At 37.2% G+C, this 20,731-nt stretch overlaps 1 long non-coding RNA gene across 1 annotated transcript; it reads right to left on the bottom strand.

Moving 5' to 3' along the window:
* Positions 1 to 1,773: 1,773 nt before the first annotated feature.
* LOC140827325 (uncharacterized) lies at positions 1,774 to 18,749 on the bottom strand. The gene is made up of 3 exons (XR_012116952.1): positions 18,480 to 18,749; positions 16,193 to 16,285; positions 1,774 to 2,480 (listed from the first exon to the last, which is right to left on the bottom strand). It is a non-coding gene; the product is annotated as an uncharacterized lncRNA (long non-coding RNA).
* Positions 18,750 to 20,731: the final 1,982 nt, after the last annotated feature.

Below are 20,731 nucleotides of genomic sequence, written 5' to 3'. Positions count from 1 at the left end.
TGTAAATTTTTTGCCAATCTATCGTTAAATTTAAAGTTCACATCTTTGTCTGGATGAAAGAAGTCTTCCAATTTTTCGCCCATAGAATGAAGGTAGTTGTCAACTATGTCTAAACTATGTGACTAATCATTTTTGGAGCTTTATTTCAAGAAAAATCTTCTGAGAGGAAATCTTTGAATTTTAACCATAGCTGAATGGGATTTTTTGGGCAACAAAAAACGAGAATAATAGCAAATAATTGTCGTAAAGCATGAGACATTAAATAACAAGCAGCTTCTTTGATACACAAATCAGCAGTGTTATCACTTTCGATTAAAGCCTAATGTTAGTGTTGCTTCTCTGAATGTTGTAAAAGTCACCTCATTGATCGTCCTCAAATATTAAGAAGTTGGTTTTCTTACATGCATTAGCAACAACTTAAAATAAAATTTTTCGCAATCCGAAGGCCGACAGCTAAAAATTCGGCCTATGACCTCTTTTTCTCTACGTGGTTCCCACTCTTTAGAATCGTTTTGCCAAGTAAAATATTCAGGAAACTCAACATATAAACAATTCAGGCTTTGAGCGTAGCTATTGTATATGTTCATGCGGAAAAATTGTGTTGACATAGTTTTTTAAATGTTGGATTGTTAACAGTGCTATACAACGCCTGATTGGCAGAAAATGTCACAATATGTTCATTTTCTAAATGAATTGGTAAGCATATCACAGTCATAATCCAAAAATGCGCCAGATGTATTCAGGGGGTGAAATCCATCTTGCAGCTTGGAAATTTTTTGCTTCGTCAATAATGTGATTGTGTTTAGGGATGTAATCGATTCGAGCTGAGCCGAATTCTTGAATGTTTGAGCCTGGCTTGTTTATAATCGAGCTGAGCTCGAGCTTCATTTAAAGAATATATAAATGGCTCACGAGCTTATTCAAACATTTATCGAGCCTAAACAAGTTTAATAAAAATATGAATTATACATTTAAATTTTCATTAAATTAATTAAAAATAAATTATATATTTATAGAAAAATATGTTATTCTTGTAAATTTATTATAATAAATAAATTTAATAGATTTTTCTATATATTTCATAAATAATTTGCAAAAACAATAAATCAAATATCAAAACTATTAATTTTCATCTAAAAGATTATTAATGAACTTACCAACTAACATGTTCACGAGCTAACGAGCCGAATACTGCAAAGCTTGAGTTTGGTTTGTTTATCTTAACGAGCCTCGTTAAACGAGCTCAAACGATCTTTTATCAAATCGAGCTTCGAATAGCTTACAAACGGCTTGGTTCATTTACATCCCTAATTATGTTCATCTCCAAGTAATGTATACAAAATCTTGTCATGACTCTTATATATGTATTTGTAGATATATTTTACAGCTTGCTAAACAAGTTTAATAAATATGAATTATATATTTAAATTTTCATTAAATTAATTAAATAAAATTATATATTTTTATAGAAAAATATGTTATTCTTGTAAATTTATTATAATAAATAAATTTAATAGATTTTTCTATACATTTCATAAATAATATGCAAAAACAATAAATCAAATATCAAATCTATTAATTTTCATCTAAAAGATTATTAATAAACTTACCAACGAACATGTTAACGAGCTAACGAGCCGAATACTGCAAAACTTGAGTTTGGTTTGTTTATCTTAACTAGCCTCATTAAACGAGCTCAAACGATCTTTTATCAAATCAAGCTTCGAATAGCTTACAAACGGTTTGGTTCATTTACATCTCTAATTGTGTTCATCTCCAAGTAATGTATACAAAATCTTGTCATGACTCTTATATATGTATTTGTAGATATATTTTACGGCTTGAATTGTTGAACATATTTCAACATTAATATGACAATTAAATTTAGCAAGCAAATATGGATTGTAAGGAACAACCCAACGATTATCAAGTTGCGAACCCCTTATAGTAATAACACGCTTGTCATCTCGCCGACGATATATTGGGTATGAATTTGTTCCATATTTAGTGTTTTCTGAGTATTCTTTAGGATAGCTATATTTACTATAGAAGTTCTTTTTCATGCAAGGACATGTTGGATTAAGTAAACCACATGGACCATACATCACATGTTTTACCACAAGTGAAAACAAATATGGCTCAGTGTGTGCATCAGGCAATTCTGCACAAATAACGAATAATTCTGTCGAATGCCTCAAGATGAAACATTTTTGAAGCTTGATTTAAAATAAGCAGAAAATGGGCATGGGGTAAGCCTATTTTTTGGAATTTTATCACGCTAGTATAGGCAATAATGTGCCTAAATATATCTTTCTTGAATAGTTCATCTCTTAAAACTTGAAGCTTTGCGCAAAAAATCTTAGAGATCAAATCAGGTCTATTCTAGATTTCATCAGATGGTAGGCAGAGAAATTTTACTTCAGCCCAATTTGGATTCGAGGTTATTGTCAGAAAGATGTCAGGCTTCCGATAACGTTGAACTAATGTGTTGGGATCGTTTAGGGGGGTAATCGTTGAGCTACAATAGCTCGGTTCTTGAAATATTGAACACCGATGAATTAAATCGAGTTTGGTTAAAAACCAAGCGGAAAATACTCGAAATAATTTTTCGTAGAAACCGAATAAATATTTTGTAAACCATCTAAAATATATGCACGTTGAATGAGTGAAAGTATTTCAGTTGAAGCATTTTATCAAACACTTGGTATTTGAAGAAGACATAAAATGCTTCAACAATGCATCTTTAAAACTATGGAAATGATAAGTACAAATAGACACGAATTTGTTTATGGATGTTCGGAGATTTCAAACACTCCTACGTCACCCCTTCTTCCCCTTAGGAAGGATCCACTAGAAGACTTTGATTTACACGACTACTTGTACAAACCCATTCCGGAAGGGCAGCACCCAACTAGAACTCCTAGCACGTTGACACCGGCGTTGCTCTCAAATATTACATTCGAAAACAACAAGTCTCAGAAGTACAGAATCTCATAAACCAGTCTTTTATTCATAATACGAAATAAATCAATTGTCTGTTACAACTCGAAAACTGATGTTTTACAGCGGAAATGTAAAACCAAATATTACAGTATCTTAACAGATGCAGCGGAATAAAAATAAACATAAACTGAGAACAACAGTCTTTTTCACCAGCCCCAGAACTGGATTTGTTCCTCTTCCTCTAACATTTCTTCAGTACTCTTATCTGAGATGGGTTTGGTGGGTGAGTGATAGGATTGTCACTCAGTAAGCAGTGGCGGGAATAACTCCCAGTTTTCGAAAATCATTTTAATACAGAACAGTATTTCAAGAATATACAGAAACTCTTACTTTCAGAACAGGAATCAGTATTCAGAAATCAGTAATCAGTAATCAGTAATCAGAAGTTTAACAAGTAAGCACTGAGCACGTTCGTGAATTTCATGGCTAAACTGATATCAGTCCCCTATATGTTCTCTCCTCTAAGGGGTGAGGCCAGTAATCAGTAATCAGAATTCAGTAATGTTCAGAATATATATTCCTACCGTTAGTTCACCAAGTTTCAGTGCTTCAAAATCAGATATCAGAAATCGAGAATATACTTTGCTTTGAAATGAAATCATCAAACGGGTTTTCAAGATATTTATACATAAGCCCACTTACAGTAATTTGCTTAGAGGTTTCGGTTGAAGTCTGGAAAAATGCTTCTCTCGCTACTGGTTTCTACTGCTCGAAATTCAGCACCCTCTTAACTTGAAAATTCAAGAGATAACTCAGGATTTGTGTAACACCAATTTCAGAGACTTGAGGTGTTATTTATATGCCACAATCTGACTGTTAGGCTCCCTATTAATGGTCATAATCTGTCATTAACAATCTTTATTCCATTTAAATGCTTCAGTTACAAGTCATGGCTGAATTGGTAACTGTCTGCTGCTGGATTCTGTCTGCTGGAAAATACATGTCTGCTGGAAAATATAAACTTCCGAAATATTAGCTTGATGCTGGAATTGCTAGCTTCTGCTGGAATTTTCATTTGCTACTGAAGTTGCTAGCTGCTGAAAATTCGGGTTCTCACATCCCTCCCTCCTTATGAAAAGTTTCGTCCTCGAAACTTGGCTATACTTGATCTTCAAAGAGATAGGGATATTGTGTTCGCATCTTTTCTTCCAACTCCCAAGTAGCTTCTCTTTCGGTGTGGTTGGACCATTGTACCTTGACATATGGAATAGTTCGTCGCCTCAGTACTTGGTCTTTGTGATCCACAATTCGAATCGGAATCTCTTCATATTTCAGCTCTTCATTTAGATTACTCTCCGCCAGAAGTGGTCCAGCTTCCAGAATGTGACTTGGATCAGAGATATATCTTCTCAACTGCGATACGTGAAAAACGTTGTGGATCCTTGACATATCGGGTGGAAGTGCTAATTTGTAAGCAAGTGTTCCCACTTTCTCAAGAATCTCAAATGGTCCGACGTATCTGGGGTTAAGTTTCCCAGCCTTATTGAATCGGAATACACCCTTCATGGGTGACACTTTGACATATGCTTTCTCTCCAACTTCAAATTCCATGGGTCTTCTGTTCATGTCAGCCCAGCTTTTCTGTCGATCTTGTGCAGCCTTTAATCGCTCCCTGATCATAGCAACTTTATCCACTGTTTCTTGGATTAGTTCGGGTCCAACGATGGATTTTTCCCCTACTTCATCCCAATACAGTGGTGATCGACATTTTCGTCCATACAGAGCTTCGTATGGTGCCATTCCAATGCTGCTGTGGTAACTATTATTGTATGCGAACTCGATTAAGGGCAGATGTTCGCTCCAAGTACCACTGAAGTCCAAGGCACATGCTCTCAGCATATCTTCTAGAGTTTGTATTGTCCTCTCAGTTTGGCCATCAGTCTGCGGTTGGTAGGCCGTGCTAAGAGTAACCTTAGTCCCCATAGCTTGTTGAAAGCTCTTCCAAAATCGAGATCTAAATCTAGGATCTCTGTCTGACAGTATGCTAGCTGGAACTCCATGCAATATTACGATCTCATTCATGTACAATGTGGCTAGCTTATCCAAATTATAGTTCATGCGGACAGGTAAGAAATGCACAGATTTTGTGAGTCTATCTACGATTACCCATATCCCGTCATGCCCTTGTCTCGTCTTCGGTAAAACCACAACGAAATCCATAGAAATATGCTCCCATTTCCAATCTGGAATTTCTAGAGGTTGCAGTAGTCCTCCAAGTTTTTGGTGTTCTGCTTTTACTTGTTGGCATACGTGACATTTGGAAACAAACATCGCCACGTCCTTCTTCATTCCACTCCACCAGAAATTCTTCTTCAAGTCCCTGTACATCTTGGTACTGCCAGGATGAACTGAAAACTTTGACTTATGTGCTTCAGATATTACTTCTTGTCGAAGGTTATCAACGTCTGGTACACACAATCGTCCTTTCATCCACAAGATTCCTTTGTTGTCTATCTCGAAATCTTGTGATTTCCCTTCTTTGGCTTGCTCTTTCAGTTTCACAAAAGCGGAATTTTTATCTTGACTTATCTTGATTGTCTCTCGAAGACATGGTTGTGCTGCAAGTGATGTAAGGATTATCTTACTCATATTCTTTCGACTTAAAGCATCTGCTACCTTGTTGGCTTTGCCTGGATGGTAGCTTATCGTCAAGTCGTAATCTTTTATGAGTTCAATCCACCGTCTTTGTCTCATATTTAGTTCCTTTTGAGTGAACAAATATTTGAGACTTTGTTGATCGGTGAAAATCTCACACTTGGCTCCATAAAGATAATGTCTCCAAATCTTTAGTGCGAATACCACTGCAGCTAGTTCGAGGTCATGCGTTGGGTAATTTTGTTCATACGGCTTCAACTGCCTTGATGTGTATGCAATCACCCTTCCCTCCTACATGAGTACACATCCCAACCCTTCTTTGGATGCATCACTGTAGACGGTGTAGTCCTTACCTTCCATAGGTAATACTAGTACAGGGGTGGATGTAAGCTTCTTCTTCAAAGTCTCGAAGCTTTGCTCACACTTTTCACTCCGTTGAAATTTAGATTTCTTCTGTGTGAACTTGGTGAGAGGTATGGCTATTGAGGAAAATCTTTCAACAAATTTTCGATAATAGCCTGCTAATCCCAAGAAGCTTCGTATTTCTGTCACACTCTTTGGTCTAGGCCAATCCGAGATTGCCTCTACTTTCTTAGGGTCCACAGATACTCCTGCTGCTGATATTATGTGTCCCAAGAATGCGATGCTCTCCAGCCAGAATTCGCATTTCTTGAACTTGGCGTATAGTTCCTTTTCTCTCAGCTTCTGGAGGGTGAGGCGAAGATGTTCTTTGTGGTCTTCTTCACTTGACGAATATGCTAGAATGTCGTCGATGAATACCACAACAAACTTGTCAAGAAATGGTTTAATCACTCTATTCATCAAATCCATGAATACTGCCGGAGCGTTTGTTAATCCGAACGGCATCACTGTGAACTCATAGTGTCCGTACCTTGTTCTGAAGGCTGTCTTTGGAATATCATCCGATTTGACCTTGCGTTGGTGATAGCCTGACCTTAAGTCGAGCTTGGAAAAGACTGAAGCTCCTTTGAGTTGGTCAAACAAGTCATCTATCCTTGGAAGCGGATACTTGTTTTTGATTGTGATCTTGTTCAGCTCTCTGTAATCGATACACATCCTCATGCTTCCGTCCTTCTTCTTTACAAATAGGACAGGACCTCCCCACGGAGATGCGCTTGGTCGGATTTGCTTCTTGTCCAACAACTCTTGAAGTTGCTCTTTGAGTTCTTTTAACTCTGCTGGAGCCATTCGGTATGGTGCTTTTGAGATTAGTATAGCATTGGGCACTAGGTTAATCTCAAATTCCACTTCGCGATCGGGAAGTTTGCCAGGGAGTTCTTCAGGAAAGACATCTGGAAAATCTTGTACTACTGGAATCTCTTCAAGCGTGAGTGTGGTTTCTTTCTTTACCTCGCTTAGCATAGCTAGGTAAACTTCTTCTCCACTTTTCATGGCTTTCCAAGTTTGAGAAGCAGAAAGAAGAGTCTTTCGTTCTTTGGTCTTGCCACGAAATAATAGTTTCTCTTGGTGTGGAGCTTGGATAGTTACCGTCTTTCCATTACAGTCTACTAAAGCATGATTCTTGGCTAACCAATCCATTCCAAGAATTACGTCGAACTCCATCATGTTTAGTTGAATCAGGTTTGCCTTGAAATTCTGATCTTCTGTGAGAACACTCATATCCCGATATAGAGTGCGAGTTTCTAAAATTCGATTTGCAGGAGTGGCTACTCTATATGGTTCTTCTAAGTTATCAGGCTTAGCTCCTAGCTTCTTGGCAAATCTCTTAGACATGAATGAATGCGTAGCACCACAATCAAATAACACATAAGCAGGTATATTATCGATTAGAATGGTACCAGCTACGGCATCATTCGAGTTGTTCGCCTCTTCTTGAGTGATAGCATAGACTCGAGCATTGGGCTTGTTCTCCTTAGGTTTATTTGGAGTTGTTCCACCTGCTAGACCATTCCTTGGATCTGGCATAGGACATTGAGCAATGCGATGGTCCATCTTCCCACAACGGAAACAAGCTCCAGAATTCCTACGACATTCACCAGTGTGTGTGAATCCGCAAGTTTGGCACTTGACTCCTTCTTTGTTTGATTGAGAAGAAGTGGTTCCCTTGGATGGAGCACTGGTAAATTGGTTGTTTGTAAACCTAGGCCTCTTGAATCTTCCTATTCCTCTCTTCTGCTTCATGCAGATAGTGAGCATAACGTTGAACATCACCCTCTAAGTGCTCTGCTCGACGCTCTAACTCATCTTTGTCCAACTTTAGACAATAGTTATTCCCCTTGAGCTTTTCTAGTTTCCTTTCTAAGCTCTTAATGTAGCTACTTTGGTCCGCCATATCCTACATCCAAAAGCATAAGGGTAAAGGTTCAGAAATGATCTCAAGAATATAGGTCGAGTTATAGACAAATACTGGAATGAACAAAATCAGTACTGCCTATACAATTAACAGAAGAAATAGCTCAAAAATTTTCGGTCTCAGAATGGTGTGAAAATTTTACTAAAAATCCTTCACATCAAGAACATGAATGGTACCAAGTTTGGTGCAAAAATACTAAGTCAATTGAAAATATAAATTCCTCAAAGTTTAAAACTCATCCATCGTTTAGATAGTAATATCATCATTTCTGTAATACACTGTCTACTGCAATTCTGATGCTACTGCAATCAGTCTGCTGCTTTTCCAGCATTGTATGCTGCATTCTGAGTCTACTGACCCAGTCTTCTGCATTCAGACCTACTGGTTTCCTTCTACTGGTTCTGGTTTCAGGCTACTGGTCTTATCCTACTGTTTTTCATCTACTGGTTTTGGCCTGCTGATTTTTTTTTTTTTAAACTCGTTTAAGTAGTCTATTACAGTAGTGTATTTTCAGTAGTCTATTTCAGTAACCTTCAGAACTTATTCTCAGAAGTCTATAAGAACTCATTATTTCTAGTTCCTCCTCCCCGGGTTTTGTTCTGCTCTGATACCACTTCAATGTCACGCCCCGGGACAGGGGTGGGTTGACACCGGCGTTGCTCTCAAATATTACATTCGAAAACAACAAGCCTCAGAAGTACAGAATCTCATAAACCAGTCTTTTATTCATACCAAATATTACAGTATCTTAACAGATGCAGCAGAATAAAAATAAACATAAACTGAGAACAACAGTCTTCTTCACCAGCCCCAGAACTGGATCTGTTCCTCTTCCTCTAACATTTCTTCAGTACTCTTATCTGAGATGGGTTTGGTGAGTGAGTGATATGATTGTCACTCAGTAAGCAGGGGCGGGAATAACTCCCAGTTTTCGAAAATCATTTTAATACAGAACAGTATTTCAAGAATATACAGAAACTCTTACTTTCAGAACAGGAATCAGTATTCAGAAATCAGTAATCAGTAATCAGTAATCAGAAGTTTAACAAGTAAGCACTGAGCACGTTCGTGAATTTCATGGCTAAACTGATATCAGTCCCCTATATGTTCTCTCCTCTAAGGGGTGAGGCCAGTAATTAGTAATCAGAATTCAGTAATGTTCAGAATATATATTCCTACCATTAGTTCACCAAGTTTCAGTGCTTCAAAATCAGATATCAGAAATCGAGAATATACTTTGCTTTGAAACAGAAATCATCAAACGGGTTTTCAAGATATTTATACATAAGTCCACTTACAATAATTTGCTTAGAGGTTTCGGTTGAAGTCTGGAAAAATGCTTCTCTCGCTACTGGTTTCTACTGCTCGAAATTCAGCACCCTCTTAACTTGAAAATTCAAGAGATAACTCAGGATTTGTGTAACACCAATTTCAGAGACTTGAGGTGTTATTTATAGGCCACAATCTGACTGTTAGGCTCCCTATTAATGGCTATAATCTGCCATTAACAATCTTTATTCCGTTTAAATGCTTCAGTTACAAGTCATGGCTGAATTGGTAACTGTCTGCTGCTTCTTTGCTCTTCTGCTTTCTCGCTCTTCTGCTGCTGGATTCTGTCTGCTGGAAAATACATGTCTGCTGAAAAATATAAACTTCTGAAATATTAGCTTAATGCTGGAATTTCTAGCTTCTGCTGGAATTTTCATTTGCTACTGAAGTTGCTAGCTGCTGAAAATTCGGGTTCTCACAGGCAGCACCTCACAATCAGCATATTGTTTAATGTCTCATATGCAAAGACTACATACACAAGTTTTACGTCTTTGTCCACGACTCACTCAACTAATTCTTTGAACTTCAAATCTCTTGTATATGTGTGAGTGATTGTGTGTGAGGAATTTATCATTTACAGTGTGTATCTCAAGTGTATCCTTACACAAGGGCTTGTGCTCTCAACTAGCTGATTTCTTCATGCTAACTGCCCATGCTTTGAATCCACTTCCAAAGCTCTTGTTTGATCTTCAAGATGTTTGTATTTATAGGCTCCAACACTGATATATACGTTAGACACAAGAATATTACCTGTTTGAAAAGTTTCTGTACTGTTTCTGGAATTGCAACAGTCAAATTCGTCTTGCTGGACATTTTCTCGACTGGTCAACTAGTCAACTCTAGTCAACTCAACTGGTCGTTCAGTTCAACTGGTCAGCAGCTAGTTCAGTTTTAGTTCAGCTGGTCAGCAGCTGAAATCAGCCTAACTGATTTCAGTTTGTGCAGAATCAGTAGCTTCATCGTCATTTATCAGCATCGTAAGCTTCGATTCAGACTTTGACTTCTCAGAATGATTTGTAGATCTTTGTCTTATCTTTCCAACGCATACTGAATTGATTCGTTTCGATAACCGAGCTGAGAGATATGACCAACATACGGCAGCTGCTCAAACACAACTGATTGATGTTTTCGTGTGATCAGTTCGGTAATTGAGCGATCCGTTAGACCATGATAACATCCGATTTTGCCCAACTGACGTGAAATACGATTTGTTCCAAATTGCGTTTTCTAAGTAGTCTATTCGGCGGATTGTCATTTGGATAATCCAGTTAAGAGATATCATCAAAATACCGAAGCTCGCCAGAAATTCAGTTTGTGCAAAATTCAGTTTCAGCTTGCTTCTTGTGTTTGCAACTTCACACTTGAGTAAATATGTTAGAAACACAATAACAAGTTTTGTTAACATCAAAATCAAGATTGCGAACTTGAAAAGTTCCAACAATCTTTCCCTTTTTGATGATAACAAAACTTGGATAAACAATCAACTCAACTAACATATTTCTCCCCTTTTTTGTGTGAATCAAAAATTCATATTTTCAAAACATTTTAAACAAAATTTTCTCCCCCTCAATATCTAAAAATAATCTACTCATTAAAGCTATAATGAGTTCTCCCCCTATATTTTTGAAATTTTGAAAAACGTAAAAAAAGATGGATAACTAACCAATTTTCTCCATTGCTCATTTTCTGTTGCAGCACATATGCTCTATCTTCAACAAATAAACTGTATTTTCTAGGGCATAATTAGGCACCAAATTTTATACCGCTGTAAACCTCTATGAGTCTAGTTTGCAACACAAAAAACGGTTCGTCATTTGGACACTCGAGCAAGGAGATATGTCATTTTTCCTACGGTCGCTGCAAGCTGCGCGAAAATTCAGTTTTGCATATATATGTGTAAAAAATCTGAAATTTCCAATGTTATTTCAAGAACAACCCGCTCTGATACCACTTGATAGGATCGGTTGTCGTAACAAGAGTGTTTAGAAGGGGGGTTGAATAAACACACACACTTAAAATTTGTTCTTTAACGATACTTGAGTTCTCTGAATCTCGGAATCTTGTTAGTCAATAACAATCAGTTAAACTGGAGTAGTTGCGGAAAGTAACTGATTGAGAGATAGAATACGAAACTGAAAGAAATATGCAAGAGTTGTTTCTGGATGTTCGGAGAATTTAATTACTCCTACGTCACCCATTCTATCGCAAGGATAGGATATATACTAAAAGACTGATCAAATACAACACTTGTACAGACCCACTTCAGTTTGGACTTACAACTGCCAAAACTGAAACTCTTAGTTCTACACAATATTTTCAGTACGTAACTGATATTAGCACAATTGAATCTAACAGCTTTTAGATAGTGCTAACAAGCTCAGATTGTAGCCTTGATTGCTACAAGTAATTCAAATGAAAGTGAGCTAAGATTTTGACAGAGTAACAGCAAGCTTAAGATTGAGTAATCGTCTCTTCTTCTTCTGCTATTCTTCAGTCATATTTATACTTTTCTTTCAACGGTCACTTCGATATAAATTTGTATTCTAGTATCCGTTGATTACCACTTCATAATTTGTTGGGCAATGTCCTCTTCATTGATTGTCATACGGCGTCTTAATTGCAATAGCTGAAATACGTTGTTCTATGCTGTAATGATTGAGGTGTGGCTTTCCATATTCATTTGCTGTTTACTGTGTCTTTTTGTCGTTGATTGTTCTTTCCCGAGAACCATTCAGTTGAGATATGTTTGCGGCTGAGTGTATTAACTGATCGGTTTCCATCTGATCAGTTTTCTTCAAATGTTCAGTTGTCTCATAGTTCAGTTAATTTCTTCAGTTTGTCAAACTCCGAAATTTGATTTCCAACAATTTCCCCCTTTTTGGTGTTTGACAAAATAAGCATATATTAACTGAAGGATTGAACTTTTATAGACTGCTTCTCAAAAACTGTCTCAAAATGAACTGCTGAATCTGAGTCATACTACACTTCCCCCTTTTTGTCAAACTGAGTCATGTGAAGAGATAATTGTCGAACTTCAGTAGATAAGATGCCGACATCGGCTGAAATACTGGAGATGGCAGTAAGAACTGAGGTTTGCAGTGAGTCTATTTTGAACAGATGTTTCTAGTCTTTCAACTCGTTGATTGATCACATCTTGAGCAACGAAAAGAGCAGCAGTTGTTGCTTTGTTCGGCTTGTGTTCTATGGCAACTGAAAGTTCAGTTACAAATTCTTGAATATTCTTCAGCTTTGCAAAAACAAAATCTTCGGATCCATTCATCTTTACAGAATGATAGTATTGGGTTGACTTAATGGATTTGATGGCATCCATTATTTGATTCATATTTGTCTTGATGGTGTTGATTTCATTGAACAGTGCTTCTGAATTTGAGATTTCAGGAGACATGACTCCTATATCTTCCTGATCTGGCACTTGTTCTGGAGGAGTGAAAATTATCATAGTGCGATCAACTGCCTCATCTTGACCTTGAGATGAAGAAGGTTGCTTCTGAGCATCAGAAACACTTTGTTCTATAATAACAGGGTTATCTGTGGGAACTGCTGTTGAAGAGTCATGGCCTTGTTCTTCTGTTTGATCAACAGCTGAAACTTGAGGGGGTTCTCTAGTTTGAAGGTTTCCAACATTAGGCAATTGCTCTTCCACAGATTTAGTGAATGTTTCCTCTTGGTTCTGAGTGAGCACTTCAGTTTCCTCTTCAGTTTCAGATGTTACTTGCTGAACTGTTTCTGGATCAACAAAAAATTGAGTTGGTTCTGCATTATCAGATAATTGAATATGTTCTTCAGCAATAAAAGTTTGAACTGGGTCTTCAGATGTAATCAGAACTTCTTGTTCTTTTTGTTCAGTCAGAGGATCAACTGATTCAAGATTATGTGCTTCAGTTTGAGCTTCCTGAGCAACTGACTGAATGATTTCATCGATATTGGCGAAGGTAAGTTCAGTCTCAGAGTACAAATGTTGATCACCGGCTGTTGTTTGTGGAACCTACTGGGCTGATTTTTCAGCAATGAGTTCTTCAGAAAATTCATTCTTCTGAGGTGATAAAGATTTGTATTCCTTTGTTCCTGAAGATTTTCTGGAAAAACAAGTTCTTGATCTTGTTCCCAAAACCTTATTTCCCTTTGTAGACCACTAAGATCTGCATCCATCCAGTTGAGTGAACACAGCTCTATCTTGATATGCAGTTGGCCCTGTGGGGTTGTAGTTTTCTTTCAACTGTCTAACCATCTTAGTCAGTTGATTAGCCCGTATTTGATCAAAGAAATACTGTCTCCTTTTCAGTGCTTGAAGAATGGTAGCAGCTTTAACTACCCTCAAAACTATCTTTTCTAGTTTAATAAACATCTTCAATTTGGATTTGTGCTTCAGTTTCTTGGCAAAAATTTCGGTCCCGAAGCTTTTCCAACGGTCAAAGGCTGTGAGTTTTGATGTGGCAAATGTATTTACCTCTTCCCAAATTAGATCGATATGAGTTTGAATGGAGTGAGATGGCCTTGGTTCCTCCTCAAGCTTGCCTTTTCCCTTCTCCGTGGTTAGAATATGAGGAATTTGTAAGCCAGATTTTGTAGACTCCGCTGGTTCCTTCAATGTGACGCCTTTTGGTCTAGCTTGAAGTAAAATAGTGGGTTGATTTACACTAGTGAAGGGAGCTTTTACTCTCGTGGGTATCTTTTCAGTTGGAATTGTATCATCAGGAGGGATGACCTGCAATGGAATAGCCTGAATAGGTGTTTCAGCAGCTGACTGAGATAGTTTCTCAGTAATGGTTGGTTCCACTGCTGATATTGTTTTGGTTCTTTGTGTTCTCGGTTTCTTGATAAGTTTGGGAGATGGAGTTTTCTCAGAATCTGTTTCACTGAGAATCAGTTTTCACTTTGTAGCCTTCAGTTGGGCCAGCGTCTTGGCTTTTTTGACTGATTTAGGAGCAGCTTGCTGTATCCCAATCTCCTTCTTGACTTTTACGAATTGTTTAGGCGAGAGATCCATCTTGGTTTTTGGTGGCAATATATTCTTGGCAGTGAATATCTTGAATTTGGAGAATTTTTCGGCATTGTTAGCTACCAGTCCTTTGAGTTTCAGAATACAACTGATTGCTGTTTTAGTGTGATCAGTTTGGTAATTGAGCGATCAGTTAGACCATGATAACATCCGATTTTGTCCAACTGACGTGAAATACGATTTGTTCCAAATTGAGTTTTCTAAATAGTCCAGTTGGCGGATTGTCATTTGGATAATCCAGTTGAGAGATATCATCAAAATACCGAAGCTCGCCAGAAATTCAGTTTGTGCAAAACTCAGTTTCAGCTTGCTTCTTGTGTTTGCAACTTCACACTTGAGTACATATGTTAGAAACACAATAACAAGTTTTGTTAACATCAAAATCAAGATTGCGAACTTGAAAAGTTCCAACAATCAATCATGATCACAAAAAGGGGGAGAAATATGTTAGTTTGATTGTTGGAACTTTTCAAGTTCGCAATCTTGATTTTGATGTTAACAAAACTTGTTATTGTGTTTCTAACATATTTACTCAAGTGTGAAGTTGCAAACACAAGAAGCGAGCTGAAACTGAATTTCTGGCGAGCTTCGGTATTTTGATGATATCTCTCAACTGGATTATCCAAATGACAATCCGCCAACTGGACCATTTAGAAAACTCAATTTGGAACAAATCGAATTTCACGTCAGTTGGGCAAAATCGGATGTTATCATGGTCTAACTGATCGCTCGATTACCAAACTGATCACACGAAAACAGCAATCAGTTGTGTTTGAGCAGCTGCCGTATTTTGGTCATATCTCTCAGCTCGGTTATCGAAACGAAGCGATTCAGTATGCGTTGGAAAGATAAGACAAAGATCTACAAATCATTCTGAGAAGTCAAAGTCTGAATCGAAGCTTACGATGCTGATAAATGACGATGAAGCTACTGGTTCTGCACAAACTGAAATCTAGCTGATTTCAGCACACCAGCTGAACTGAAACTGAACCAGCTGCTTCAGCTGCTGACCAGTTGAACTGAACGACCAATTGAGTTGACTAGAGTTGACCAGTCGAGAAAATGTCCAGCAAGACGAATTTGACCGTTGCAATTCCAGAAACAGTACAGAAACTTTTCAAACGGTCATATTCTTGTGTCTAACGTATGTATCAGTGTTGGAGCCTATAAATACAAACATCTTGAAGATCAAACAAGAGCTTTGAAGTGGGATTCAAAGCATGGGCAGTTAGCATGAAGAAATCTGCTAGTTGAGAGCACAAGTCCTTGTGTGAGGACACTGTAACTGATATATTCCTCACACACGATCACTCACACATATACGAGAGAGTTGAGCATCAAAGTTTAGTTGAGTGAGTCTTGCACAAAGACGTAAAACTTGTGTATGTAGTCTTTGCATATGAGACATTAAACAATATGCTGATTGTGAGGTGCTGCCTACCATCGTGAGTGCTAGGAGTTCAGTTTAGGCAATGGGTAAGTCCTAGCTGAATGAGTTTGTACAAGGTGTTGTATAAATCAAAGTCTTCTAGTGGATCCTTCCCAAGGGGAAGAAGGGGTGACGTAGGAGTGTTTGAAATCTCCGAACATCCACAAACAAATTCGTGTCTATTTGTTTATTGCATTTACTTATCATTTCCATAGTTTTAAAGATGCATTGTTGAAGCATTTTATGTCTTCTTCAAATACCAAAATATTGTATACCAAGTGTTTGATAAAATGCTTCAACTGAAATACTTTCACTCATTCAATGTGCATATATTTTAAATGGTTTAAAAAATATTTATTCGGTTTCTACGAAGGATTATTTCGAGTATTCATAACCAAACTCGATTTAATTCATCGGTTTTCAATATTTCAAGAACCGAGCTATTGTAGCTCATCGATTTACTCCCCCAATCGATCCTAACATAATGCAATAGCATCCATGTATCTTTTACGCATATATCTAGGACCTCCAATGAACGACGTAGGTAATATTACGCGTTTTTCAACATCAGAACCTGTAATGTCCAGGAATTTAATTCGCGTAACCCAAGTGCATGCAATCTAGGATTTTTATTTTTAATTATGTGCTTAATTATTTTTATGCATTTTATGCATAATTCATGCATGATATGATTTATTTCATGAAATTTTAAAAATTTGTGCATTATGGTTTCTAAGTGCATTTCACGTCCGATCGAGGAACGAAGACCGGAGAATTTTCAGGAAAATTATTATATTTCACGATTTATTTTTAAGGGTATTTTTCGAAAATGGATTTTATTGGGTAATTTTACCCGCATGACTTTATTTTTAATGGTACACAAATTTATCGAATCGAGAGAATGGTTCGGCTAATATTTTCAAAATTTTTTCATCAGGAAATATTTTTCGGGAGTGCGTTTGGAATTAATGGGCCCACTTTTGGAATTATTGGGCCTAAAACTCTTAAGCTTTTAATTAATCAAATTAAGACCCATTTAAATTATTTGTTAACCATGTAATTAGTATATATATTACCCTTTAACCTAAACATAAACAATTCCCACAGCCGACACCCTCTTCCTATCAGCAACCTTTTCGTGATTTACTGCATCCAAGCTTTCGGTGGCACCATTTCTCCTTCAAGCAAACACCTCCTCCCTTCGGCCGTGTCCCTCGATCATTTGCCCAAGAGTTTTCACCAAGGCACGCTTTTGTATCTTTCTTCCTGCATCATACACGATATATATGCTTGTGTGTTCGTGTAACTCTCGATCCATGCATGAGTGGAAAGGAAAAATCGATTTTTCTTGTGTCTCTTGCATTATTACTCTTGCAGCTCTCGTTCTTTCTTTTTTTATTTTGTAAGGGGCAAGATGTGGTTTGAGGAAGTAAACAGGTGCCGAGGCTGTAGGATGGGAGATCGAGGGAGGATCTCGGGTAGAGAGGTGTGGGAGTTTGGGTTCGGTGTTGTTGAGTAGTCCTGCATGGGGCGGTAGATTCTATGCAAGTGAGTCAGGGGGGTCCTAGGATTGTCCAGGAGGAGCCGAGCCAGGGCTGGAGCCGTCGGGTAGACTAGGGGCGTCAGTTGGTGGAACTGAGGATAATAGTGTGCAAAAATATGAAAGGGGCCGAACTTGGGGAGCTTTTTTGGAATTTTTAACCGTAAGATTTTAGGCCGATTTTCAGATGTTAGGACCATTTTAGTGTTTTTAAGGTATGACAAAAGGTTGGGAAAAATTCGGTTAAATTTCGAGTCAATTCGGGTTAAAACCGAGACCCTGGTTCAAGTTTTAAAACGAATTGGTTAAGTTTTATTACGGGCTTAAATTTACGTTTGGAATTCTTTTAAAAATGTTTTGGGACATTTTAAGGAGTTTGGTAAGCTTCGGATCTGTTTTAGAGCTCTAGGGTTGGAACGATAATATTTGGGTTACCAGGGGCAAAATGGTCATTTTGCACCCGGGGTGAGATTTTGGTCCTGGCAGCGCCCTGAGCACAAATTCATGATATTTCAAATGTCTATGCATCATGTTTACGATTTTTACGCTATCATGATAATTATGGTGCATGCTTGGTTTAAAGAAAAAATTACGTATATGCATGCATGCTTTTATTTAAGTGATGAACATGAACACACGTTTTGAAGGAATTGATTTAGTTGTGACTAACACAATGACACGATGAAATGTAAGGCCCGGACTCAGTGGGCAGGAAATGCCGCCGGGTACCGCAGTTACACGTAGATGGATCCATCGACTAACATAATGATACGAAAGTCACATCTAACGAACGGAATTCAAATTAAGAAATTTAACACGTATATGCTGATACGATTATACATGTTATGATTTTTACCATGCTTTGACAGGACACGTTTATGTATACGATTTTACTGCAGACATGAAATGTATATTCATTATGTTACTTGTCATTGTTGTGTGCTACGTATATGTATTTGTTATTACTGGTACATGTGTGTTGAGTCTTTAGACTCACTAGGCGTGAATGATGCAGGTGAGCATTTTGAGCAGGAGACAGGAGGTGCTGAACTCTGAGTAGGCAGTCCTAGTGCGATGACATAACCCGAGGACCGCACGTTTTTCCGCATTTTGAGTTATGGTTTTGGATATTTTATTGCCAAATAAATACGATCATTTTAAATGTTATTTCGTACTTATGAGCTTTAAAAAAAATTCCGCACTTTAAAATTAGTAGATGTTTCATAACCTATCTCACAACCTTGTGTAATGCTATCTAATAACCCATTATAGGCTTCATTTCGCAAATGGTTTTTCATGCTTGGAGTCCTAAAAAATTCTAATCTTGATGTTTAAATTTTAATATACATGTCTACTATATATTGTTGCAAAAGCCTACCAATATGTAGTAAGAAAGACTTGTCATTTTTTTCTTATTTGCAACTTGTAACAGTAGTATTCACGACATGAAACCGTAGACGTTTTTGTGCCGCTTTTTCCCGAAGCTACACAGAGAAAACAGATTTCTAAGTGTAAACCATCATAACTTTACCTTGAGTTTCAGTGCTTATAAAAAATTCTGCAGTTGCAAAGTTTTCTATGCAATTGGTGTTTTCGCCATCACAAGTTGGTCTAGGATGTATTTTTTTTTTTGTTTTTGATCTATCTTTAATGTTTCGATGCCAATCACATTCTCCATTTGGGAATATAAGAGGGTATTGATGAAACATAAATCATGGATCAACTAAGCCCTCTCGGGGACTTTCTTAAAGAGGAACCTCATGTAAATACTATGGAATAAGGTTTGATCTTGATCCTATTCCATTCCAAAAATGAAAAGTTCGACACGATTGGGATTATTTTTTTTAAATTGGAAGCAGTTACTAATTCATGATCTGGTATGTACAGAATGGCATGTACAGAATGAAAACTTTATGATTCTATTTATAATTTTGGAAAGGGTTAATGGACTTGCGAGATGAACGCTTGGATATCCAATCAATATTAGATTCGATGGATAATCCTTTTTTTATAGAAAAAAGAAAGAATTTTTTTTTATAACCCCTAGCCAAGCCCCCTACCCCTCAGAGATAATCGGGAAGGGGGTATGGATTAGGGGAAATAGAGGTATGTACTAGATAGTGATTTGTCTTTTTTAGTGATTTCTCCCTTTACCGTTTTTATTTACGATGGTCAACAAAAAAATTGGCCTTATTATTCACATGTCGGTACCAGATTGAAAGGATTAGTGCCCCCTTCAAAACAACATAACAAGAGCCCTTTGGAAACAAAAAATAAAAATAAAAAACCTATTCGAGGGGGAAATGAGAGATATTTTGTTTCACCACAAAAAATGATTACATCAGAACACAATCGTTTATAGGATTTAATGATTCCTAAAAGTGGATGACTATACTTGCAGTCATTTGATTTGATGATAAAAAAAATAGAAGGAATAGAAAAGGATAATGGTTTGTTCGTCTATCTACGGCCAGTATATGTCTGGTAGAAGAAAAGGTTTCATCGAAACAATTATTTATTTCAATTCAGAGTTTCTCGTCTTTTTTTGAAAAGGGGGAGGGGAAAAATGATAAGAAGATATTGGAACATCACCTTGGAAGAGGATGCTGGAGGCAGGAGTTCATTTTGGCCATAGTACTAAGAAAATTTACCCCCATCGATCTGAATGATTAGTCTCAACTCAGGAAAAAGAACTGGTAATAGCCACAAAACCTTCCATTCTAGGTCTATATTTGTTCGAAGAAAATGCTTAGCTAATTCCATGCGTCTAACCAAAAAATCCGTTCTTCTTCCAACCTTTTGATCGTCCCATTTATTTCCTGTGGGTCTTTCTTCCCCTAATTCTTTTCATTCTACCAACGAATTATCTAGAATAATTCGTAAATCTAGATCGGCTAATTGTTCTCGAATAGCACCTGCACCAGTAGAGATTTCTCGATTTCAAAATGTATCGAAGCCTTGGGTAGTAAAAAAAAAGCGGGATGTTGTATTTCCAAGATTCGATATCATATTATTGTGATTTAATTCCATAGAGATGATAAATCTTTCGTCTGTAAATTCAATGAATGAATTACCTTTCGATGATCTTGAATGGGATCAATATCAAGAATAAAAATATTTGATCTATCAAATCAGCTCGTAGTCGAGACTTGAATAGTATAACACAGGAAGTTCTTTTATCCATACCAAAAAATGATTTGGATTTCTGAACCAATTAATCCAAAATTCCTTGTATTTATTATGTGTTTCCTTGTTTTTTTCAATAACTTATCTTGCGTCTTGCTTGGATAATCCTCTGATGAAGGATTATTTGATTGTCTTTCCACTTCGATTAGTGACATCTAAAGCTAAGGAAGAAAATAACTCAAGGAAGTCCATTACTGAAAGAAATGGTGATCTCGTCTTGCTTACTGGGAGAGAGGAAGCTTCCGGACCACCTTTTCCAGCCAGCGATCACTCAGCAATAACCACAAAGCTACC

The sequence above is a fragment of the Primulina eburnea genome, chromosome 1 (assembly GCF_022965805.1).
Source record: "Primulina eburnea isolate SZY01 chromosome 1, ASM2296580v1, whole genome shotgun sequence".
In the NCBI taxonomy this organism is placed as follows: Eukaryota; Viridiplantae; Streptophyta; class Magnoliopsida; order Lamiales; family Gesneriaceae; genus Primulina; species Primulina eburnea.
Note: the sequence above shows the minus strand (reverse complement) of the source record. Positions and strands in the feature narration are given on the sequence as shown.